This window comes from Somniosus microcephalus, chromosome 1, assembly GCF_052327205.1.
Source record: "Somniosus microcephalus isolate GS21.2 chromosome 1, FLI_Smic_1.0, whole genome shotgun sequence".
Classification (NCBI taxonomy): domain Eukaryota; kingdom Metazoa; phylum Chordata; class Chondrichthyes; order Squaliformes; family Somniosidae; genus Somniosus; species Somniosus microcephalus.
In genome coordinates this window covers 140,555,743-140,574,049 of record NC_140987.1, presented here as the reverse complement: position 1 = coordinate 140,574,049, position 18,307 = coordinate 140,555,743, and positions in this window count along the sequence as shown.

Below are 18,307 nucleotides of genomic sequence, written 5' to 3'. Positions count from 1 at the left end.
TATCCAAGGCAGTTTAACGGGCGTCGAGAAGAGACATCCGCCCTCATCAACCTGCTGAGAAAAGACTCGGGTCTGAAGAGCAAGGAAGAATCCTGACACGAAGCCTTCCATCAGCAACAGGCAGTGATCATCCCTTCTATCACGGTGGTGGGTAAGCCGATCAGCGACGAGCAGCAAGTCGGCCACGTTGGCTGTGAAGTAGGGGAGGGAAAAACGGAGGATATAAGGGCGGAGAACTCGACCACGGCCGGGGAAAAGAGCCGGACAGAAGTCAGGGCCAGAGGCGCTGAGACTGGGGCAGCGTAAGGCACGGGAGCCGCGGTGAATGCAAATGCAGCCGGTGTAAAAGACCGGGCTGCAAGCGGGCTGGGAGACGCAACAGCGTCGAGAGAGAGCTCGACCACGATCGGGGTCCATCCTTTATGTCAAGGGAACTCAAGGACTACCTCTCAGAACGGGGAATTGCTACAAGCAAAACAACACCATACCATCCCATCGGAAATGGGCAGGTAGAGAGGTATAACGGTATCATCTGGAATTCCGTACGTCTCGCTTTAAGATCTCGGGGCCTACCAGACCAGCAATGGGAAACAGTGCTTCCGGATGCCTTGCACTCTATACGGTCCCTGCTTTCTACAGCCACAAATGCTACACCTCATGAGCGGTTCTTTGGATTCCAGCGTCGCTCATCTCATGGGACATCACTCCCGTCATGGCTAACTACTCCTGGACCTGTATTACTCCGAAGATACGTTCGGACGTCTAAAAATGACCCTCTCGTAGACGAGGTCGAACTAACCGATGCCAACCCCACCTATGCAAACATATGATATTCCGATGGCCGAGAATCTACCGTATCTTTACTGGATCTGGCTCCCTGCCCACCAGGACCTAGTGGGACATCGGGTGATGGCATTTCACCAGGAAACTCTTGGGACCTATCGGGTACCCCTCTCCAGGATCCTGATCGGACACCAACTAGCTTGGTGCCGGTAGAACCCCGTACTCAAAGTTGCGACCCTCCCAGTACCGCGCATGAAAGTACTGATCCACCACAGACCAGCTCTGCACCTCCCTCTGAACAGAGGCAGTCCGACTTTGAACCTATTGGGGCTCGTACATGGAGCCATGATCTCCCCGACCCTTCACAGGGTAATCCAGGCCACACAGACTCTGACCAATGGCCAACCGCATGAAAGCGGACCAGCGACCCTCTACGACGGGAACCCAAACGGGTGCGACTCTTCCTCGTTCGGCGGCTGCGGAACAAAAGGTAGACCACAGCCTCCTAATCCTGCAGGAGGGAAGAATGTGATAATAATAACTACTTCCAGGAAGTTATGTCATCACTTCCTGTGAACTGTGAACTATGAACTATGAACTGTGTACATACCTCACTTCCTGTCATATGTCACTTCCTGTTGGGCTGGTATAAATACTGGACTGTTCAGTATTGTAAGAGGCTTCTACCAGAGGCATGGTAAAGACCTCTCTTGTATATAGTGTGTTTATAAGTTACTTAAAGCTTACCTTAAAGTTACTTGATGTGTAAGACTCCTTTTTCTTACATCACAGTCCACCGGGGATCTCACGGTGCCACAGCAGGCCAGCAATCTGTGCTCGAGCAGATTGCTCCAGATGCTGAGGTTCTGCCCCGGGGGAGTGGCAGTGTGTTGGTGAGCAGGAAGGTGCTGTCCTCTCTCAGGATGACAGCATTCCTGCTCCCACCACTGCCTCTCCGCCATTGCACTTGTCACAGCCTGTAACCCAGCCAGCCCAGATTGCTGCCGCCCATGCTGAGTTGGTGTCGTCTGCAGCCAGGCCTTCCAGGCCCAGAGCTGGTCGAGGGCATCCTGCAAGGCAATTTGCAGTCTCTGGCTCCCAGACTCAGCAGCCTTCCACCAGCCTTGCTGCAGCCACTGGGGCCACATTACGGAGCAGCAGTAGGGTTGGGAGGGGGGTGTAAGATTCTCAAAATTCACAGATCCCCCAAAGCTAGAAGAAAACCCTAAGGAAAATGACTTTGGACTCTGTCTAAACAAGTTTCAGGATGATAAAATAAAAAGGCATGTTTCGATCTGTACAGGGAGAAAAGGCTGCAACAGGAAATGGGATCAACCTCTGTAAAGACAGTTTGGATATTGGAGTAAAATCAAATTGTCTGGGGAACTGTGTAACCTCAATTCATCCTAACAATCGATCCACAAAAGAGCAGTCCCCACCCAAAACACAGGACCCATCCAAAACATGCATAATGCAAATAACCTCAACAACCTACATAGAAATCTCAGGCTCAGACAGGGTACTCGAAACCTGAATATAACTATGACAAAGAACTAGGTAATCAACAACTCATTGACTAAACAGTACAAAATCCCGAAACCATTTTTCACATTTTTTAAATCAAGTTACCTTAGCAAACCCATCCAAATCAAACAATAAACTGGGACTGATTGGCGTGCAGATTAGGAGGCCCCAATTAGCATAATTAAAGGCTTGTTTTCTAAAGAAAGCAAACTCTCCAGAAGTTCGAGACAACTCAAGAAGTTCTCTCAGAAAGCTTGCCCTAAAAGCAACACACGAGAAACCGAAGCATCGAAACGGGGCAGCATTCAACCGTACACCCAAGTTCAACAGCTTCAGTGACCCAGGACATCATCGGACACCCCGTGGCAACAAGAGCCTTACGAAACTACCAACAAAATATTACCACCAACCAATCCGGTTATATTGAGCCACCGCGACCAAAGAAATACAATTCAGGAGAAAAAACGAAGATTCGAAAGTTTCCACTCTACAATCTATTCCTGACTTACCCCGGGTAAGATTTTTACTTAAAAGGAACTCTAAACCCTATCTCTACTGAAGAAAAGTGGTTACTCGCCCCATATATCCAAAACGCACCCTACCGCATCAGCGGACTCGCGAAGACTGACCAGCAGGTAGTCGAAGTCCTCTACTGCGTACGGGGTATGGCAGACACCGACCAACACATCCAGCGAACCCCGAAACTGTGAACCAGCTCAACTGTCAAGGATTCATTTTGGTGAGCATTATCCCTGGTCCTCTAGAGTCCAACTTAGCTAGGAAATGGGATTGGGAGGGGTGAGGTATTTTTCTACTGTATTTTCCCTCGTATGTATCAAAGTGTTCCCCATTTTTATTAGAGTTGAAGATTGCTGTGTTATATTTTCTTTCTTAAATAAAGATCAAAGGGGGAAAATTTTGGTTGGTAGCGCCTCCCATTAGCGCCTTAAGAGGGCGCCAAGTGGGGTGCAAAGCAACTAGTGCCCGGGCACGGTGATATCTGCGCCTCTCGCGAAATTGACTGGACATTTTGCGGCGGCGCTAAACAATACCGCCCGATCTCCTGTGCTCGCACATCTTGACGTCATTCAAGAGCGCAACGCCCCGTTAGCGCCCCGGACCGGAAATTGAGTGGCGCCCCCTGCCTTACTGCCTGCCGCTAGCAACGACAGGTTGAGGGGAGCATTATGTTGTCAGAAAGGGACTGGGGGAGCGCTATTTAAAGGCGACCGCTTCCTGCCTTTTTTTGTCGGTGACATTTTTGCACCACGCATTCTGAGAGAGAGAGACTTCTGGAGAGATTCAACGCTGTGTGAAGGAATTTTGGGTACTGAGCAGCACTTTGCAGGTTGATTTTGATTTGATCTTCCTTGCATTGATTCAGAAGAGACTATGGGGGTTGCACCCTGAGCTCTTTCCCTGGGTCTCTCCATTGTTCTTTCCAGCAGGATTGATGTACGGGTCTCTCCAGGCCGAGATTCAAGGCTGCAGTGAGCAGGGTGTGGATGGAGTGCAAGATCGACCCTCCCCTTTAAGAACTGGCCGACACCAATGAGTCTGTGTTCCATTGCTGGCTGACATCACATGGACTTCACCAGCGCTCTGAGGTAGTGCCTCGCTCCTCGGCGTTAGCGCCTTAAGAGAGGTGTGTAGCACCTGATTTAGCACTCCAATCACCTGCAGGGGCGATAGAAGCCAAGTTTGCAGTCGGAGGCGATAAGTAGCGCCAGGCGCTAAACTTTGTGCCCAGCTGATAATTGCACCCCAAATGGGGCGACACCGAATTTCTCCCCCAAAGTTTCTTGCACCAAAACCAGTTGTCTACTGCACTTTTGTCACAACTCCCAAATAAGCCCAAGGTCTAGAATCAAGGGAGTGGGAGCGATTCGAACCGCTCAGAAGTCAGAGGGGAAGCTGACCCACACACCACCCCCTTCATAATGGCGACTGTGGCAGGACCTTGGCAGAAGGGATGTGATACAATGGACACTGTTTTTGAGGAGAGAAATAAGATGGAAGAGAGGATTTCCTCTTACGTGTTCAAGAGAGTAAATATCACCAAGAAATGGGTGCTCAGTCTGTTGCACGCTGAGCGTCCGATAGACGCTGCAGCCAAATGGACTGAGAGCAAGGACCATAAGAAATCTGTGGAGAAAGCAATCTGGCTGGTATGCTTCCAGCGACAGGTCCAGCTTTTGGATAAACACGTTGAGGCACTGGCAGCAGAGCTACAGGAATCAGTTCAACAGTCTCACGCAAGGGCTCTAGCAGGGGAAAGGTTATTGGAAGAACTAAACGCACAAAACTGGGGAAAAATGCAGCTGGTGGAAACACACAGAAACAGACAGGAATACTTTCGGTGTCAGGTCACCGAAGCGAAAAATAATGAACTGGTGTTACGGGAAGAGAATGCCCGCCTCGCTAGGCAAGTAAGAGAGCAGGAGGAGATTTTGAGAGACGTCCAGGCAGCTTACAAAATAGCAAGCACTAGGGGGTTTGAGGGGGGGAGATCACGGCCCCTGTCAGAAACAAATCGACAGTTTGAACCTTGCTCTGTCCAGGGCCAAAGGCATGGTATGCCTAATAAGCCCGGGTGTGGCCCGGGTGGACCTGGGAGAGCAAGGGGAAACTGTTCAGACAACACCTGTGGCGCCGGGGAGCGACCCGGTTGGCCAGCAGGAGGGATGGACGATTTGTGAGGCCGGCTGGGAGTGCACACCACCACCACCTGTGGTGCCGGGTTTTAACTCGGTTTGGCAGCAGGGAGAGGTGGGCAAGCCAATGTAAGAAGGGTCGGAGCCGGGGCCGATGTGCCTGGTCCGGCAGCAAAACTTTGGCCCGCCCGGCAGTGGTGGAGGTCAGGGACCCCTTGAAAGCCAATTCGTGGCTCCCCACAGCACCCAACAGCTTAGGGCTATGGTAAGCCACCTGAGTAAGCTCACTCAAAAAGGGGACCCCTCGGTCCACTTCATGGAAGTGGAACAGGCAGCAGGCATTAACAAGTGTAATGACTCCAAAATGGCAAAGATGCTACTTTTCTCCCTGGATAGCAAACTCTACCAGTCCCTCTCTGCAGAGAGCAAGAAGGGGCAGGGCAGGTACACTGTTATACGGGAGGAAGTTCTGGAGGACATGGGCATGAATGATGGAAGTCCCTTCTCCCGGGTGGAGAGGACAATACAGCTCACAGGGGAGACCCCACAGGCTTTCGCAGACAGGCTGTGGCCTTTGTACAGGAGTGCCTGTAGTGGGGTTCTCGACCGGGCTCACCTGAACCAGGACGAGCTGGCCCATTGGCTCCGAAGCCTGGTGGCAAACAGCTTGCCGTGGATCAGAACCAAGGCCGAGCTGTGGTTCGACCCGAAGGACCCCCGGGTCACCGAGGAGACAGTGGTCAGACAACTGACCCTGGCTTACCGGAACGGTAGAGGGACAGAAGAGCACCCACTTAAAGGAAAAGTACATGAAATAAAGCCTAGTCAGAATAAAAAGGAGTGGCACCAGGAAGGAGGTAACCCTTCCGATACGAAGCATAACAGCTTTGGGTGCGGGAAGAATGGGCATTGGAGAAGAGACTGTAGGAATCCGTGGAAGGGTAACACAGGAAAGAACTCCCCAGCTCCTGCCCAAAAGACCGAGACACCGACCTCTCCCCCTACGTTTGACTCATTCATAGCTGCGCTCCAAACTTTATTGGAAGGTAGCCACCACCACCGGTGTTTTATCCCCATCTGCCCCATATAACCCAGACCTATGACTAGAGCCAGCGCAGCCTGTCTACCTGTGTCCCCTTGAAAGACGCGCACAGGAAGAGACCTCCTGTAATATGGGGGAGTACCAGGTTATGGAGGCCAGGTTAAATGAACAGGCCTTACGGGAGGAGAACGCAAGATTAACAACGAGAGCTGATGGTTTGGAGGGTCAGCTAAGGGACATTAAAATAGCTCATAAGGTAGCTAGAAGTATGGGTTATGAAGACTCTGATCACGGTCCCTGCGAAGAAAGGATTAAAAAATTGACCCAAGCCTTGTCTGGGGCCAGAGGCATGGTCTGTTCAATGGCACCGGGGGAAACCCGGGTGGAGTGGGACGAGGAGGGTCAGGAAGCAGAGGATAAGGTTAAGGACAGAGATCCTCAGCCAGCAGCTGTGGCAGACTCAAAGATCGCACCGGTGGGGGCAGTGGCTTGTATTACTGGAGGGGCTATCCCACCAATTATTTGGGACTCGGATGCACCCCCGGCAGCCAGAGCCCTAAGAAGGTCTCCTCGCACACCACAGCCAAAACTACCGTGGTCACCAGCGCATCAGTTTCAATGGTTCAGCCCCGGAAGGGTCGCAACCTGTAAAAGAATGCCCAAGGTCAGGGATCGCTCGAGGAATAGGGATCCCCAGCCTGCAGCCTCCAACGGTGAGGGACTCACAGGAGAGGTAGCGGTGGGCAAAGAGAACAAGAGGGGTCCCCAGCCTGCGGCCTCAGGCTGCGAGGAACCCACAGGACAGGACAGGGACTCCGAAGGGGGTAGTGTGCTGTAGTACAGGAGGGGACACTCCCCCGATCATCTGGGATTCAGGGAAACACCCAGTTGTTTTAAGAAGGACTCTCCGGGTCCTAGGGTACAGGCCACCATACGCCCAGGCGTACAAGCTTCCCAAAAGCCGCAGAAGACAGAGGCCGAACAGGAATTAATTTGGCCGCCCGGAGACAGGCGGCGGATGTACATAGCATTTCTGATGTATTTAGGTGTGTTTTTACAGTTTTGGTAGCTTTAGGTTTATTATTGAATTATTTTCGAAGTAAGTTTAAGTTTCGAAACGCGATCACTTTGTCAAGCCAGAGAACCTTCTCGGGACATGGCTATCTGTTTTGTGTGCCCCTACAGAGAGGAAATCGGCATGAGAAAGGTTCTGCTCCTGCTCGCCCTGGTAGGCGTGAGCATCGGTGACCGAGGTGACATGGAGAACTCTCACATCTATGGGTGCTCGGGAGAGAGAGCACCGATCGTTACCACTTGGGGTGGCAAAACGGGTGTGGAGGAGCTCGCTATTTATTTCCATGAAGGAAGGTGGCCAGGGTGGCTGGGGTCTAACTCTACGCAATACTCCAGCCAGGCCGGGTTCACCTACGGGGTAGCCTCCATCCAGTGCCCCAGGGTACAGGTCATTGCTACATGGATCAGTGTCACTGAGGGGAAACGTGTGTGCCTTACATGCAAAGGACGGATTCCCCTGGGTAGGTGGTGGTGGCTCAGGAAGCTGAGCAGGGACATAGGGGACCATACAGCCGACTGGGAATGACTGGGGAATGACACCTACCGGATGATAACGGGGACGCAAGGGGGAGTGAGTGTGTGTTGGGATAAGTGGTGAGAGTCGGAACAGGGAATTTACATCTGCATGTGGGGATCAGAGAGAGCCTGCCTCACAGGCATATCCATCGTCTTTTCCAGACAATGGCAAGATACCAGGAAGGGGATGGGGTGGGATTCTAGCCTGCATGCGTGCACAGTTCCACACTCCCCGATCCCAGTCAACGCCACTGAATTCGTAGCACGCACCCGAAAGCCCCTGCTCATGACCCTGACAGCATGGGCAGTACTAGAGAGGTGTCCTACCACCACCAAGGGACCAGGGAATGGGTTAGTGCTAGTGCCGACTGAAAAGGTACTATACCAGGGGGTACACTATGCAGTAGCTTCAGTTATCCTAAACCATACCGAAGTACACTTACCTGAATGGTGCCCTACGGAGACAGAACAGCTATACCAGGCCCTACTAAAAGAAATGTTCAGGAAATTCTATGAATTCGACTTTGCCAACGTAGACAAAGCAGAGCTATACACATTACATGCTGAGTACACTATGGGCGCGGGGAGACAATGAAGGGGAACCTGGAACAATATTTTCACTACCTACAATACAGGATCCTCTGTAATAAATAGCCTGGATGATATAGAACTGCAAACACAAATAAATGGTCTAAAAGCCCAACTACTAAAGTGTGGTAAACCACTGTTTGTATTCCACTGTGTACATGCCTGGACATGCCTCGGCTGACTCCTCCCACAAGTCCTAGTATAAAGGTGACTGCTCCCCAGCCCCTTTGTATTCTGGACCAGTCGACCACTCGAGGCAGACCTTCATTCTTTTGTTAATAAAAGCCTTTAGTTACTCTCTTAACTCTCAGTCTTTTATGAGTAATCGATAGCGCATCAATTTTGTTAACAAAATTTTTATAATGGAGAAGATCCTCACACCAGCATGCCTGGACTTAGATCATCGGGAGGCGGACTCATCCACCAAGTTTACTCACTGGCTTAAGTGTTTCGAAAAATTCCTGACCGCCTCCGCAGCAATCAAATCGGACGAGGACAAACTGGATGTCCTGACCTCCAAAGTGAACCACCGAGTGTACTCGGTCATCCAAGACGCGACCTCATACACGGACGCTATCAAGCTCCTCAAGGACCAGTACACGCGCCCAGTGAACGAAGTGTACACCAGGCACCTTCTGGGGAGTCGTAAACAACAACCTGGGGAATCGACCATGGAATACCTTCAGACACTGTCTGTGCTTGGCCTGTGGTTGTAAGGATGTAAAGGCCGCCGTGTACACAGAGGAAATTATCCGGGACACTTTTGTAGCGGGCCACAGATCCAATTACACCCGACAGCGACTGTTGGAGCAGAGTGACCTCGACCTCAACAAGGCCTCTGAACCCGCACTATCATTGGATGCAGCCTACCGGGGCATGGATGCCTACTCCTCTGCACCGTGGACGCCGCGGGGAATGACAGCCTGGGACACGGTAGGACCGCCTCATAGCGCCGTGCCACCCCAGCCACACCCCAGCAACGGCCCAACTACCGCAGCAGTGTCCCAAGGCCAGACAGCAGTGCCCCAAGGCCAGAAATGCTACTTCTGTGGCCAGGCAAAACACCCCAGAGCGCGCTGCCTGGCGAAAAACACGATCTGCTCAGGCTGCGGGAAGAAGGGACACTACGCTAACGTCTGCAGGGCCAAAGCCACCCCGAACCCCAGCAGCGCCGCGTGTGGGCCATGCGGGCCGCCATCTTGGGCCTCCCCGGCCATGTGCGAACCACCGGTACAGCAGCCATTTTGGACGCCTCCAGCCACATGGGGATCATGGACGCCGCCATCTTGGACGACAGCCGGAACGCAGCAGACCCCCAAAACCGCCTCATCTGATACCCGCAGCGACACACCGACCCCTACGCTGGCATCCGTTACACTGGACCAAGCGAGACCGCACCAGCTGGCCAGTTCCACAATGGACATTAAGGTAACTGGCCACGATACAATCTGCCTTTTTGACTCTGGGAGCACGGAGAGCTTCATCCACCCCGACACGGTGCGGCGTTGCTCTCTCCCAGTCCTGCCTGCGCACCAGCGGATTTCTATGGCCTCCAAGTCCCAGTCGGCGGACATCGGCGGCTACTGCGTAGTGACACTCGTAGTAGACGGGACTGTGTACGATCATTTTAAACTTCTGGTCCTGCCCGACCTCTGCGCTGCCGTCCTGCTGGGGTTAGATTTTCAGTGCCACCTTAAAAGTGTTACGATGGCGTACGGTGGACCCCTACCCCCACTCACAGTCCGCAGCCAGCAGCTCCCAAATTGCCCACCGCGCACCAGGTGCAACCTCTCCACACTCAGAGTCACCCCCCCCGCACTGTTTGCTAACCTCACCCCCGACTGTAAGCCCATCGCCACAAAGAGCAGGCGATACAGTGCCGGGGACAGGGTTTTCATTAAAACCGAAGTGGAGCGGCTCCTGAAGGAAGGGATTATTGAGGGCAGCACCAGCCCCTGGCGAGCCCAGGTTGTGGTCGTTAAGACCGGCGAGAAGCAGCGCCTGGTCATCGACTGCAGCCAGACAATAAATCGCTACACCCTGCTGGACGCCTACGCACTCCCCCGCACAGCTGATATGGTCAACCAGATCGCGCAGTACCGCGTCTTCTCGACCATTGACCTGAAATCAGCGTACCACCAGCTCCCTATCCGCCCTGAGGACCACCAGTATACTGCCTTTGAGGCAAACGGCCGCCTCTATCACTTCCTTAGGGTTCCCTTTGGCGTCACCAACGGGGTCTCCGACTTCCAAAGGGAGATGGACCGGATGGTAGATCAAAATGCGTTGCAGGCCACTTTCCCATATCTGGACAATGTGACCATCTGCGGCCATGACTTGCAGGACCATGACGCAAACCTCGAAAAATTCCTCCGCACCGCCCAACTCCTGAACCTGACATATAACAAGGAGAAGTGCATATTCCGCACAAACCGCCTCGCCATCCTTGGCTGTGTTGTGGAACACGGAGTCATCGGCCCCGACCCCGACCGGATGAGTCCCCTTATGGAACTCCCACTGCCCCACTGCCTCAAGGCCCTGAAGAGGTGCCTAGGGTTTTTCTCCTATTATGCCCAGTGGGTCCCCTACTATGCGGACAAGGCCCATCCGCTGATCAAGTCCACCTCTTTTCCCTTGACGGCAGAGGCCCGCTTAGCCTTCCACCGTATCAAGGAAGACATTGCCAAAGCCACCATGCACGCAGTGGACGAATCCATCCCCTTCCAGGTGGAAAGCGACGCGTCCGACTTTGCCCCGGCCGCTACCCTCAATCAGGCGGGGAGACCCGTGGCCTTCTTTTCACGAACCCTCCAAGGCCCGGAGACCAGACACTCCGCTGTTGAGAAGGAGGCCCAGGCAATTGTGGAGGCTGTGCGTCATTGGAGGCACTACCTGGCCGGAAAACGATTTACCCTGCTCACTGACCAGCGTTCAGTTGCTTTCATGTTTAACAACAAGCAGAGGGGCAAAATCAAAAATGACAAGATCTTGAGGTGGAGAATCGAACTTTCCACCTACAATTACGAGATCTTGTACCGGCCCGGGAAGCTCAATGAACCCCCGGATGCGCTATCGCGTGGCACCTGCGCCAGCGCGCAGATCGATAGACTGCGGGCCCTCCACAATGACCTCTGCCACCCGGGGGTCACCAGGTTCTTCCACTTCATCAAGGCCCGCAACCTGCCTTACTCTATTGAGGAGGTCAGGACCATGACCAGGAACTGCCAAGTCTGCGCTGAGTGCAAACCGCACTTTTATAGACCAGACAGGGCCCACCTGATAAAAGCCACTCGACCCTTCGAGCGCCTGAGCGTTGATATTATAGGGCCTCTCCCCTCCTCCGACCGCAATGTGTACTTCCTCAATATTATTGATGAGTACTCCCGTTTCCCGTTCGCCATCCCCTGCCCGGACATGACCAGTGCCACGGTCATTAAATGTCTGAACGACCTCTTCACCCTGTTCGGTTTCCCCAGCTATATCCATAGCGACCGGGGCTCATCGTTTATGAGCGACGAACTCCGTCAGTACCTGCTAACTAGGGGTATTGCCACAAGCAGTGTAAAGTCTGTGGGTTGTTTAGTTAATTAATACACAGACTCCAAGAGTAACTTAAAACAGGACTTTACTATTCGAAGGTCAGGGCGAATCTGCCCAATAACTCCTGGCACAACACTTATATACTGGTGTGGTCACCGTTGGTATTACCGTATACAGAAGCCAAACAAAGTAGTGCCACACCTAAAATAGTTCTCTTAAAGGTGAACGGTTACATACAATAGTTCTCTTAAAGGTAGACGGGTACATACACTACAATCCTCCCTTTCTGGCTTACAACATACTTATTCCCCATTAAACATAACATATAATCAACTTCATGTAAAACAATTCACAGATATAGTCTCTGCGGGAAACAGTTCACAGATTCAGTCTCTGCGGGAACAGTTCACAGATTCAGTCTCTGGTCTTGACTCGGTCCGAACAACATCTCTGTGGTGTAGCCGGTTCACATTTCTAGCGTGACTCATCCAATAGTCTTTCCCTTGGCTTAACAGCTTGAACTTCCGTCCTGCTGAACCAGCAGTGCTGACTTTTACAAACAGCTGGACTGCCTTGGTAATTTTTCCTACTTTCCAACTGATTTGGCCCCCTTCGTGGGGCCCACGTGCATGATCTGATAGAAGTGATAATGATTTAGATGGTTATCGTCTTCTGCTTCGTCTTTTTCTTTTCTGCTTCTTGGAGACTCTCGGGGCTCCCTTATCCGCTGCCAGCTGTAGCGCCACCATCTCCCTATGTTCCTTAGACTTTAAGTGCTTCATCCTGATTTCTGCACTTTGGGAGTTTTCATCACAAGCTGGGCAGACCAAGTCATCGTAATATTCCGTGTCACTCAACAGGTCATGGTAATATTCGGTGTCGTCCTGAGCTAGTCTAGCGAGAGGGCCTGCTACTTCTTCCGTACCCAACTGGATGTTAGCCGACTGTTGTTCCCTCCCTAGACATCTTTCCTGAAGAGACTTCTTCATGCATTCATATTCATCCCGCTCTTCCTGGGTTTCCTGCAAATCCTTCACTAATGACCTCGTTTGTGATTTCAACACTTCCCCTTCCCTCGGGGATTGATTGATCAGGCTATTCAATCCTTCTACTGGAGCAGCTGTTTCAACATTCTGCTGTTCACATTGACGTGATTCAGCGTACTTTTGGCATCCCTGTAAAATCTGTGTTGCAACCTCAGCTATTTCCATAACTTTTGAGAGCTCCGAACTCCTTCCCTTTGAAGATTGAAGCTCGTGTTCAGATTGTTCCCATTGTAGAGTCTTGTCCTTCAGCATATGAAGGAGTTGGCTGACCATTAGCTCTTCCACGGGAACACTGTGGGTCAGAGTCTTCTCCATTTCATCCACCTTTTCCTCCAATGCTTTCACCTTCTTTTCCTCTTGTACTTTGGCTTCCAGCGCTCGGAGAAGTTGCGCCTTGATGCTCTCTAGCTCATGTTCAGAGGCCATTCTTACAGTCTCTGTGTTTCTTACAGTTCCCTTTTCTTCCACTGAACGGATTCCCAGTTGAATCTATTCTTCAAGTTGTTGAATCTCGGTCATTGCCGCCCCATATTTGTCTTGGGTTTCCTTTAATATTTTTATGAGTTCTTGTACATCTTGTCTTTCATGTTCTGCCATGTCTTTCACCTCTAATTTCTCATCTATGGATGGAACTTCTACCGATGAGTCTGTCTTGGCCTTGAGCTCATCAAGAATTTCCTGCAGCCTTTGGACTTCTTGCTCATGTTCAACCTTCAGTTGCTCATATGCTTCCACTGAAACTAGCTTTTCGGAGGTTGCCGAGTTAACCCCTTCCAGAATTGTAGCCTGGGCCTGTTCATACTTTTCTTTCAACTTCTCACACTCTGCTTGTAAGGAGTCGTAGAGAAGAACTGGAATAAAATCCCGGCTTCCTGAAGATTCCTCTTCATTTGCTTCTTCCTGCAAATATTCTAACTCCTGAACAGCATAAGGGAGATGTGATCGGTAATTGGTCACGATGGCTCTATGGTCGCTCTCTGCTTGAGCTAGCTGCTTCTGTTGTCTTTCCAGATTCTCCCATTCGGTGTCATAGAACTTTTTCATTGTTTTCATCTCTTGTACGAGACGGTAACTCAATTGTTCTAATTGTTGTCGTAATTTGAAATAAGTTTGAGTCCGAGCTCGGTGTTCTTCCGTCATGGATCTGTCCGTAACTTGAACAGGCTCAGAATTTTCTGTCAAACTAGGTTGTCGTTGTTCGGTGGAGTTCTGTTCTGAAACTTTGTTCTTCTCTGGAGCATAAGCCTTTATGCATGCCTTCGTTTTTCCAACCTTCGTCGGCAAGTCCATTTCAGCCTTGTCTTTCATATTTGGGTTGGTCTTATCGTCATCCGTTTCAGAATCTGAGCTGATTGTCTGCACCGAGTCCTCACTCGTTATGGCTTTTAGATAGTGCCATTCCATGTCTATTTTCTTGATCCACTCCCGTCCTAGAAGTGGTGGTCCTCCCTCATGTAGTACGTATAAGTTCATTCTTGGGTGTTCTTTACCCCTATCTCTCACTTTGACTCTTATCTTTCCCATGGGGTATACTTTATGCCCCGTGTATGTCTGCAATACGAACTTGGTATCTCTTAAGGGTATATGTGAGAATAGCCGGTGGTAATCCCTTCGATTTATGACTGATAGAGCTGATCCAGTGTCCAACTCCATTTTCACTTGGATTCCAGCTATTTTTAGCATGACCCAGATAGTTTGTAGGTCAGCTTCCTTACTCACATTGTGAATTCTCAGACTACCCAGCTCCTGGCCGTTTGGGTCTGAGTCTGAATTCTGTTCGTCTGAACTCTTCTCAGCCACCTTGTGTACCTTGTTGTACTTTTCCTGTGATGGCTTCCTTTGGTTGTTGGTCCTTTGGTTGTTGGTCTTCTTCCCTGACCGGCATACCTTAGCTATGTGACCCAGTTTGCCACATTTCCTACATTCCTGGTTCTTAAACCAGCATTGGTTCTGGTCGTGTGTTGTCTTCCCACAACGATAGCATTTTGTTGTTGTCGAGGTAATTTGATCCACACTTAGTGCTGCTGTCTTTAGCTGCATTTCCGCAGTTCCCTTCGCTGCGGCTTCGTGCGATGCTGCAATAAGGACAGCCCTGTCAAGTGTAAGGTCGTTCTCTTCGAGTAGTCGCTTTTGCATTCCTTCCTTTGCCAACCCGCACACGAACTTGTCTCACAATGCCTCTGTCAGATTCGCTCCAAACTGGCAGTATTTCGCTAGTCTACGCAGTTCGACCAAGTATTCTGTGTTGCTTTCGTCTTTCCGTTGCGTTCTCGCATAGAATTTGAATCGTTCCGCCAACATCAACGGTGTGGGGTTCAAGTGATCCTTCAGAACAGCCACAATATCATCGAAAGACTGATCCGTCGGTTTAGCTGGTGATAGTAGATGCTTCAAGAGCCCGTATGTCTTCGCGCCCATCGAGTTTAGCAAGGTTATAGCTTTGTCATCTTCTTCTATTTTATTGGTCTCACAATAGATCTCGATGCGTTCCACGTACGTGGCCCAGTCTTCTACCTCGGCATTAAAATCGTTGATGTTACCACGCTTAGGCATCTTCCTCTCTTTCTGATAACACCCCGAATTATTTCTTTAACTTATTTTTTTTTTTCTAAGATGGCGGTTTTCCCGCGCAAATGGCAGTTTCCCGCGCTTATCTTCTCTCCCCGCCCACTTCAATGGTGGTTTCCCGCTTCTGTCTTCTTCCCCGCCTAATGGCAGCTTCCCACGTTTCTTCCCTAGCGGGAGGGGTACACTTTCCCCCACAGGCGACGGCCGCTGGCTTTCAGATTCACAGCCTGCTCGTCGGCTTCAGTGCTTTCCCTTTTCTCGGCAAGGCAACCGGCGCTGGGTGCACCCCGTTGACGGCGGACAGGTTCAGCCGCTGGGCTGGCTCTTGCTCAGTTCCCCTTGCTCGGGCTCGGTCTCTCTCCCGCTCTCTCGGCTCTACCGGCGCTGGGTACACCCCGTTGACGGAGAACAGTTTCAGCCGCTGGACTGGCTCTCGCGCAGTCTCCCTTGGTCGGCTCTGCCTCTCCCGCTCGCTCGGCTCCCAAACGCCTCTCCCAGCCATCTCGCAGTCCGGTGCTTCCCTCCCCGGCTGCGGCTGAGTTTTTATATCTTCCCGCGCCTACGCTCCCGGTCGCAGCGCTTCGTGGCTTCGGTCGCTGCCCGGCCTTTTTCGCCGGTCACGGTCTAGCTGTCTCACGACGCCGTTGCGTCCCCAGCCTGTCTGTACCGCGGCTTCCTTGCTCCACGCTGCCCCAGTCTCAGCGCCTCTGGGCCCGACTTCTGTCCGGCTCCTTTCCCCCTCGACCGTGGTCGAGTGCACCGCCCTTATCCTCCGGTTATTCTTTTTACTTTTCCCTTACAGTCACCGTGGCCGCCTTGCTTCTCGTGCTGATCGGCTCACTCCTCACCGTGGCAGAAGGGACAGTCAGTGCCTGTTGCTGATGGAAGTCTTTGTCTCTGAATTCTTCCTCCTTTCCAGCTCTGCAGACTCGAGTTTTCTCCCAGCAGAATGACGAGGGCGGTTGCCTCTTCTCGACGCTCGTTAACTGCTTCGGAATTATTGTTGCCGCAGGGTACGATCGGACTCGTCGCCACTGTAAAGTCTGTGGGTTGTTTAGTTAATTAATACACAGACTCCAAGAGTAACTTAAAACAGGACTTTACTATTCGAAGGTCAGGGCGAATCTGCCCAATAACTCCTGGCACAACACTTATATACTGGTGTGGTCACTGTCGGTATTACCGTATACAGAAGCCAAACAAAGTAGTGCCACACCTAAAATAGTTCTCTTAAAGGTGAACGGTTACATACAATAGTTCTCTTAAAGGTAGACGGGTACATACACTACAAGCAGGACCACCAGTTACAACCCCCGGGGGAACGGACAGGTGGAAAGAGAAAATGCGACAGTTTGGAAGGCCGCCCTGCTAGCCTTAAAGTCTAGGGGCCTTCCAACCTCCCGCTGGCAGGATGTGCTCCCCGATGCGCTCCACTCTATTTGGTCACTGCTCTGCACTGCCACTAACGCCACCCCTCATGAGAAAATGTTTATCTTCCCAAGGAAGTTCACATCGGGGACATCGCTACCGCCATGGCTGACGTCCCCAGGGCCGGTCCTACTGAGAAGGCACGTGAGGACCCATAAAACGGACCCCCTGGTCGAGAGGGTCGACCTCCTCCACGCCAACCCCCAGTATGCTTACATTGCATACCCGGATGGGCGGGAGGACACAGTCTCCATAAGAGACCTTGCACCCTCGGGGGCCGCAGTAACCCACTACTCACTACCACCCCCCCCCATGATCCGATATCCAGCCCCGGCAGACGGCAGGCCTGGGCCCAGCAACCCGCTCGACATCTACGAGGACGACACGCCTGTGCCACAGCCTACGCGGGACTCGACGCCGGAAGCTCCACTACCCCTGCCGTCGCCACGCCGATCACAGCGGCAGACAAGACCTCCGGAGAGACTCCAATACACTAACTTTTAATACACTTCACCCCGCCGGACTCAATTTTAAACAAGGGGTGAATGTGGTAAACCACTGTTTGTATTCCACTGTGTACATGCCTGGACATGCCTCGGCTGACTCCTCCCACAAGTCCTAGTATAAAGGTGACTGCTCCCCAGCCCCTTTGTATTCTGGACCGGTCGACCACTCGAGGCAGACCTTCATTCTTTTGTTAATAAAAGCCTTTAGTTACTCTCTTAACTCTCAGTCTTTTATGAGTAATCGATAGCCCATCAGAAAGATCCTACCAGAAGAAAACACAGTGGTAGGCTCAGAGCTACATGAGGACCAAGCTATGACGGTCCATTTAAAGGAAATTATTGCTGAGCTAGAAAGACACGCAAAAACAGTAAATGCACTCATATGGGAGGGATAGGAATGCTTTGGATCAGGCTGCATAGAATGAGGTGTGTGTGCTGTACGGGGCATGGTTGCTGGGCAAGGGCCGCAGAAACCTGGAGGATTTAAAACAAGGTTTAGTCCACTCCTGTACCAGCAACAAGCACCTCGCAGCCCTCCACCCGTTTAGCAATTCTCTGAGCCCATGTCAGCTCCGCCTAGCCTCTGAAGCTTACCCTGTCCCAGTAGATTGCGGGCGTTCCAATCACACCATCACGGGGCTAGTGGTGAGGATGCCGGTTATCGGTGGGACAGCCCGACCCGCACCGGTATACAGGGTGGAGAACATTGGGATCATTCAGGGAGGTGCACACGTCCGTTTTGCAGTGGACCCACCTTATGTCATAAAGTGGGAGCACGCTATGACAGGTACTGACCTCTCCGGGTGCTGGAACCAGGGTGCACACATAATACTGTGTCCCCAGCACTTGAACACCTATTCTAGACCACAGTGCAGGTTTAAAACTGCTAGTGCCCAACCTATGAACTGTACCATGGAGGTAATGGCACAAGGCCATGTTCCCCCACAGGTAGTATACTTAGCGGGTGGGGCATATTGTGTCACCACAAGTGCGCCCCACTACCAGCTTGGACAACACATCTGGTGTCCAATAAGTGAC